Below are 7,348 nucleotides of genomic sequence, written 5' to 3' on the forward strand. Positions count from 1 at the left end.
TATGTGACAGACCAAGTGGTTAGCAGCTCCCAAACAGCCACAGCCCTGCTCACACCGAGCAGCTGGTTTTCCCAGCAAACAGCAGCAGGGAAGCACAGCCACACACATGCTGACCTGTGGGTTTGGTACTGCACTTCTGAAACTACCAGCCTGGCAGCACCCAGAGCCAGGCAGAGCATCAGGACAAGCTCAGCCGTGGCATCAGGCTTCACCTGGGCAGCCAGAGCTTCATCTGAGCCCAGCCTATCCATCACTCCAGCCATTCTGCTGTAGCAAGAGCTGTGACATGATGCACAGGGGCATTTCAACAAAGAAAATCTCCAAAAGGGAACGGGGAGGAATACCAATGCCAGTAAAGAATTTACAGGAAGACCATGGGCTGGCACAAACGTTGCCTATTCTGCCATTGTGCTTAGACAGCACGATGACGTTAACCTATCCACTCATGGGAGAAGTTAGCAAAAAAGCTTTTGTGGTGACTGGTGAGAAATAACAGAAGTTTGCTCTTTATCCCTCTTTTTATCATCCCTCTCCCTTTCAAAAGGAAAGGTATATGTAATAGTATTGGACACTACCTGGATCATCTCACAGAAATATCATGGAAAAAGTTAACACACAGCACAAAACCCTTAAGAATATAACCAGGAGACAGAAACCTCAAGGGACTACAGGAACACCTTGCAGAGGAGACCACTGGCACACAAAGACAAGAGGAAGAAGTGATAAACTGAGAGGACAAAGTGATAAATTGAAAGGACTTGAGGAGATGCCTCCAAAGAACCCTACCCCCCTTCTGCACGTAGCATGGATCTCTGGCTGGAAACTCAGCAAGAACAAGCACCCTCTCCATACAGAAACTGACACCAACATGGGAGCACAGAGGAAATCACAGGGCTGTGGCAGAAGAGAAAGGGATTTACTGCACGGCCTATCTAACAGCTGCTATTAAACACCACCACTGAAGTATCCCCCAGAGAGATGCTATGACAAGAGAAGATAGCCAAAGGATGATGACTTCTCACTCGGTAAGAGTGTTCATGACACTTCCTTGACACTGGCAATAATTACTTGATTTAGCACAAAAATTTTTAATAAAAGTCTATTAGTGGTGCAGCTCAACTCCAACAGCCTTCCAGCTCAGCTTCCCACCATGGGGAGGAGCTGAAACAAACAGGATCCAGAAAACTGGCAGCTACACAGGGAAGAGCTGAATACGGCTTAAGCCAGCTCAGGCTGCACAGGCAGCAGTGTTTATTTTTGCATAGACATAGCTGCAAGCCCTGCAGTCTCCCATCCACCTTCAGAACATTTTTCCAGCTCAACATTGGCTTTGCATGTATTTTCTTTTGCATACTGACCTCAATTTCTGCTTCTGCAAAAGAAACTTGTGATTTAGTGCGGAAACATCTGGGAGGGAGGGTGAGAGGGGCTTTAAACCCAGAGTGCGGTAACCATGCGCACTCATGACATATAGCATCAGGATGGAAAAAAACCAAAACAGGTCATGACAAAACTTGCATGACATCTTTCCACTTCTCTGTAGAGACTAAAATATAAAAAGGCAACACCACTCATAACCTAAACCAAACCTGCGCCCAAGGCCAGCTCACTGCCGAGATGTTAATGCCCCAGACATTACGAGGGGCATTAATTGGAATCAACCATTTGCCAGGATCATGCCGTGCTCCAGGCCACTGCAGCTAAGTGCACTTGGCACACTCACTGTTCCTCGTACAGCTCTGGAGCAGGTGTTAGCTGCTGCTTCAGAAGAGCGCCTTCCAAAAATTACATTATCCCCCTTTCACCACAGCACCAGTCCAGATTTAATGGAACAATAAACAACAGCACCTTTAGCCAGGCCTGCGCATTTATGGACTTCACAGAACTAGTGCTGACTGCGTGTGTGCAGGCTTACAGACACTTGGGTCAGGGTGAAGGAACACCAGGGGCTGTGCCCTTTACGGTGCCCTCTGCTCAGGGATAACTGGTAACACAGAGTCTGGCAGAGCAAACCTAGAGACAAAGTCTGTCCCTGGGAGCCTTGGGCAGAAGACGGTGGCAACGCAGTAGATGGGCCTTTCATGCCCTACCATAGAATCATTTAGGTTGGAAAAGACATTTAAGAGCATCAAGCACAAGTGTTACCCCAGGACTGCCACATCCACCACTAAACCGTGCCTCTCACACCCAGCCTCACATGGCTGAAGCAGGAGGGGGAAAACGGCGGGGGGGGGGGGGGGGGGGGGGGGGTGTCACCCCAGCTAGAAGCCATGAGGCTGAACCGCTCCATCTCTCCCGAGAAGGTCAGGCTTTATTCTTCTTTCACCCCGGGTGGATTTCCCCCCCTCCAGCTCTCTGCCCCTTACCCTACTCACATCCAGCCTCAGAGCTGCCGCAGGAGCCCCTCGCCCCACAGATTTCCACACTACGGCAGGCACGTGGGCCTGAGCCCCCTCACACGGGCCGCTGCGAGGCAGGGGGCGAGCCGAGGCCCCTGCTCGCCCCAAGCACCGCCTGACGGAACGTTTATCGTATTTTAATTAAAAACAGCGTTAATGGCAGCGACACCCGCCCTCCCCTCGCCCGGCAAGGCGCCCCTGCCACAGGCCGGCGGGACCCGCAGGGGAGGAGAGCCGGGCACAAGGGCCCCGGCCCGCGGCTCGCACCGGCCCACGGCACCGACCCACGGCACCGGCCCACGGCACCGGCCCACGGCACCGGCCCACGGCACCGGCCCACGGGCCCCCTGCCGCCTCCCGCAGCCGCGGCAGGGCCTCACCTGGCGGCGGCACCGCGCCCCGGGACCGCTCCGCCCGCGAACGGGCTCCGGCGGAAACGCGGCCCCGCGGCCCCCGCGTTCCGCGCCCAAACGTTCCACCCCCATCCCGCCCCCGTTTTACGGGGATTTGGACCCAAACCGCCCCCTGGGGGCGGGGCTGGTCGGCGGCCCCCGCTGGCTTGGCAGCGTGCCTCTGATGTCACTGCAGCCCCTGCGGCGTCATCACGGTGGCCTCTGATGTCACGGCGGGTGGCTGTGATGTCATGGAGCTGTGGCTCTGCCGGGGGCGGGTGCCCAAGGAGCTGGATTATGGCATGGCTGAGGGATGGCCTGTGCGGAGCCCGGAGCCATGGGGCCTCCTGCGGGGGACAGATGTCCCGGGGACACAGAGACATCCCGGGACACACAGACATGCCCAGCCATGCGGACATCCCGGGGACATAGCAGTCACGGTGGTGGCACGCGGCGGCTGAGCTGGGGCTCCCCAGCCATGGCAACACTGCATCGCGCTCCCGCCGCAGCCCCACGGCTGTGTCCAGCACCCAGCCAGGCTGGAGCGAAGCCCCACGCGTGTCCCACGGGAAGGGGCACAGGGCAGCCGGGCAGCACAGACCCCCACCCCGCGGCACCCGGGTTGTTATTTTCGGTCGGTCTGGCTGCAGATTTGCTTTTGTCTCCGCAGCAATGGGGGCTGTGCGGGGCAGCTGGACCCTCTCCCAGCCCCCCGGCAAAGCCTGGCACACGGCCGGGGCACCCATGGGTGATGGGCACAGAGCAGCAGCTGTGGTGGGATGGAGCAGGAGTCCCCGCACGGCTTTGCCAGCCTTAGCGCCGGGGATGCTGCTGGTCCAGCCACGATGCGGGCAGCGGGGCAGCCCCTTGCACAGAGGCATGGGGCCTTTGTGCCATTCAGGCTGCCATGTGCTGGCCCTTCTCTGGTGGCACGTGTCCTGGCGCTGTCCCCTCCCAGACTCTGCAGCCCACTCCTCCACTGGAGCTGTGTTTTTCCGGCTGTGCGCAGCGGTGCATGAAGCGGGGCGGCCGGGGTGACCCCCACCCACCTCCCTCAGGTGCATTTCCACCCAGGGCCGGCGGCCGTCAGCCCAGCCAGGCGCAGCGGAGCTGGGAGCGGAAGCGGGGACAGGAGCCCAGCCTTGGGCAGGGCCCAGCCATGGTGAGGTGCGCACCCCCAGTCCTGCGCCAGCCATGCTGCACCCCATTGCACACCTTCCCAGCACGTACCTCCTTATGGCACAGCTCCCCATTGCACGGCTCCCTTCCATTGCACATCTTCCCAGTGCACAGCTCCCTGTTGCACGGCTCTCTTCCATTGCACGTCTTTCCAGTGCACAACTCCCTGTTGCACAGCTCCCATTGCATGCCTTCCCATTGCACAGCTCCCCGTTGCACGGCTCCCTCCCATTGCGTGTCTTCCTAGTACACAGCTCTCCGTTGCATGGCTCCCTCACTGTTGCACGGTGCCCTGTTGCATGGCTTCCTTCCCATTGCACAGCCCCCCATTGCATGACTCCGTCCCTGTTGTACAGCACCCTCCCCACTGCACACCTCCCCACTGCACGGCTGTTGCATGGCTCCCCATTGCACACCCGCCTGTTGCACAGCTCCCTATTTCATGCCTCCCCAATGCACGGCTGTTGCACAGCTCCCGCCCCATTGCATGCCTCCCCATTGCACACCTCCCCATTGCACAGATCTCTAGTGCAGAGCAGCTGCAGGAGGGACCCGGCAGCTCTGGGCAAGCCCCCAGTGCCAACAGGTGCCCACCTCCCCACCAGAGGGTTCAGGCACCTGGTGCCCATGTGCTGCCCTGCAAAAGTGCATGTCTCCTGCCACCGCCCGCTCCAGCCCTGCCACCACTGCTTTCATTCTCCTTTTTGCACTTGCCATCTGTCATCAGCCTCCCCTGGTCCCCACAGGCTGCAGGGATTACCGGCCCCCCCCCCCCCCGTGGGGGTGAGCAGGGGTGCGTGCCCGCAGGGGGGTCTCTGATGACAGAGGGGTGCCACTGTCCCTGCAGTTGTCTAGGGGCTGGCAGGGACAAGGTGCATGGAGTGGGGACAGGGCTGTGACAGCCACGGATGCATGTGCCACAGAGGATGTTCCTCGTGACTACACAGCCCCTCCATGTTGTGCAGGGACCCCTGCCCAGGGCAGGTGATGGGGCCATGCTCCCCCCCTGCCCATGGCAGGCTGCCGGGCCAGCTGGCTGCATGTACAGCAGATGTCCACCCCAAGCCACCCTCTGCCGCTCCGTCCCTCGGCACCTGGTGCCCACCGGCCATCTGGAGTCGGCCACGTCCCCAGAGACAATGCTCAGCTGTGGCCACCACAGCACCGGGCCACCACCATCCATCCCAGGGGCTGCCGGGGCCACACGCTGCTCCCCAGGGCCGGGAGGGAGGGAGCTGCCACCCGGCAGTGCCGAGCCAGCCCCAGCCCACACCAGCGCCGGGGGAGTGGGTTATGGTTTATTCAGCAGTGGCGGTGCCATCTCACCCCATACCGGCGTCTGGCTCCATGGGGAGAGACGCGCGGTGCCCAGCCCCATTCTCCATAGTGGGGACACCGCACCAGGGAGTGGGTCAGTCCAGATGTGCTGTCACAGCTGGGAGCAAAACACCCAGCGCCTGCGGCTGCTGCAGAGCAGCCGGGCGCCACAAAAGCTGAGACCCATGTGCAGCGCAGCCCTACCTGCCCATGGACCCCCCTGGCCTTGGGCTCGTGGGGCTGCTGCAATGGTCCCCAGGGCACTGGGATGTCCCCAAGCTGCCACTGTGGTTCCTCACCTCCCTCCCAGCTGGGTGGGAGCCCTGCAGCCCATGCCGGTGGGAAGGTTTTCCGCTTGCTCCCCCCCGCTGCCTTACACAGCTTGCTGATTAATTATGGATCCAGCAGAAAGCTTTTATTACATTAGAGTTTACTTGTGGCAACATCCGTATTTATTAAAAAAAAAAAAAAAAAAAGAAAGTAATTACCCTGGTGGTGTAAACACCGCAAACACCGCTGGGTTACAGGGAGCTCGATGCTCAGGGTGAGCACCGTGGCTGCTGGCAGCTCCAACCCAGTGCTCCATGGTGGGATGGGATGAGGGCACAGGGGGCTGCCACCACGGTGCTGCTTGGAGTGAGGATGGAGCACAGTGAGGGGAGAGCCCATCCATCCCTGCTGGGACACCCCAAGGCCATGGGCATCGTGTCCCCAGCCCCATCCCACTGCAGCCCATAGGAGGGACACAGAGCCAGAGCCCATGCTGGAGTCCCCAGCTGCTGCTGAGGAGGGAGTAGTAAACAAGGTGGAGTGAAATGTTTGATCTCCATCCATCTGCCGGTGCCTAATCTCCCACCCGCAGCCCTTGTCGCCTCCCAGCCCCCCTAATCTGCTCCCTGCTGGCCAGCAGAGGGTCAGAGCTGGGGCTGCTGGCCATGCCCCCTGCCACACACCGCATGGCATCAGCACAAGAGGGAGGCGGCCGGCCGTGATGCGGGAGCCCAGCTAGCAGGGCCATATGGTGGGAGAAACCAGATTAACTGTCCCAGTTTCAGGGTTTAACCCCTGTGCTGCTGCTGCAGTGGCGGGAGGGCACGAGCCAGGGGACAGGGTCCTGCTCCGTCCCCCTGTGCCTGCATCCCGTCCAGCACAAGCATCCTCTGCCAGAGCCGCTGCCTACACCGGGGAGGCAGGGAACGGGTCTGTCCCCAGGAGCTGGCATGGGACAGGATTGCCATCGGGACTCCCGGGGGATGGGAGCAGCTTGGAGACGCTCGGCGTGAAGTGGAGCCGTAAGTGCCTCCTGCGTCACGTGGCGAGGATAAGTGCAAAATGGGCCTATTATGATAATTGCGCGAAATTATGATTGATGGAGATTAGCTGCTTATTTGAGGAAATGGCAGGCACACGTGTGACACAGGCAGGCCAGGGGACGACCACCGGGGGACAGGGGCACGGGCAGAGGGGCACGCTGGGATGGCTTCTGGGGCTTTTGCTATGGCATGGACTGTCACTGCCATCCCGGGAGCTGCCGCATCCCCAGCTGGTGGCTCTCAGGCTGGGACATGTCACTGCATAGGGACACCAGGTGCTGCATGGCAGGATGGGGATGCACAGCCCCATCCTGCCCCATGGAAGGCACCTGGCATCTCCTGCCAACCCCATTAAAGGCATCCCTGATTAGCAGGTAAACCTGTTAAACAGTGATGGCAGGCAGGTCTCTGTGTGCCGGTGCCTTGAACCGGTGCTCCTGGTGCTCTGCCCCACCAGGCTGTGCCACGGGGCTGTGCCGTGGGGCTGGGGACAGGGCAATGGGGCAGCCCCAGCACACCTGCAGCTCTCAATAAATGTGGCTTTCAGTAAACGACTCATTTTGGATGAAGTTGAGCAGGGTGCTGGGAAGCTTGGGGTTGGCAATCCATCCCCAGCCTCCTGCCTGGCCATCCCCACCGGTGTCCCTCGATCTCAGGGACCCTCCTGGGGTATTGGCACTGGGAGCACTTGGGCTGCAATGGATGCTCAAGCCACGCTCCTGTTTCTCCCTTCAAAAAGACACTGAAA

The 7,348-nt window shown here is 59.8% G+C and overlaps 1 protein-coding gene across 5 annotated transcripts in view; it reads right to left on the minus strand.

Moving 5' to 3' along the window:
- The window catches only part of ACSF3 (acyl-CoA synthetase family member 3), a 66,279-nt gene extending 63,414 nt beyond the window's left edge, over window positions 1-2,865 (minus strand). Inside the window, exon 1 of one of the 5 annotated variants that reach the window (XM_056360805.1) lies at window positions 2,780-2,865. The gene's annotated coding sequence lies outside the window, so the exon portion shown is untranslated. Of the gene's footprint in view, window positions 1-2,375; window positions 2,697-2,779 lie in introns of those variants that run through there. The other 4 variants (XM_056360801.1, XM_056360802.1, XM_056360804.1 and 1 more) reach the window with 4 other exon arrangements.
- Between the last annotated feature and the right edge of the window lie 4,483 nt (window positions 2,866-7,348).

The sequence above is a fragment of the Falco biarmicus genome, chromosome 15, assembly GCF_023638135.1.
Source record: "Falco biarmicus isolate bFalBia1 chromosome 15, bFalBia1.pri, whole genome shotgun sequence".
Taxonomy (NCBI): Eukaryota; Metazoa; Chordata; class Aves; order Falconiformes; family Falconidae; genus Falco; species Falco biarmicus.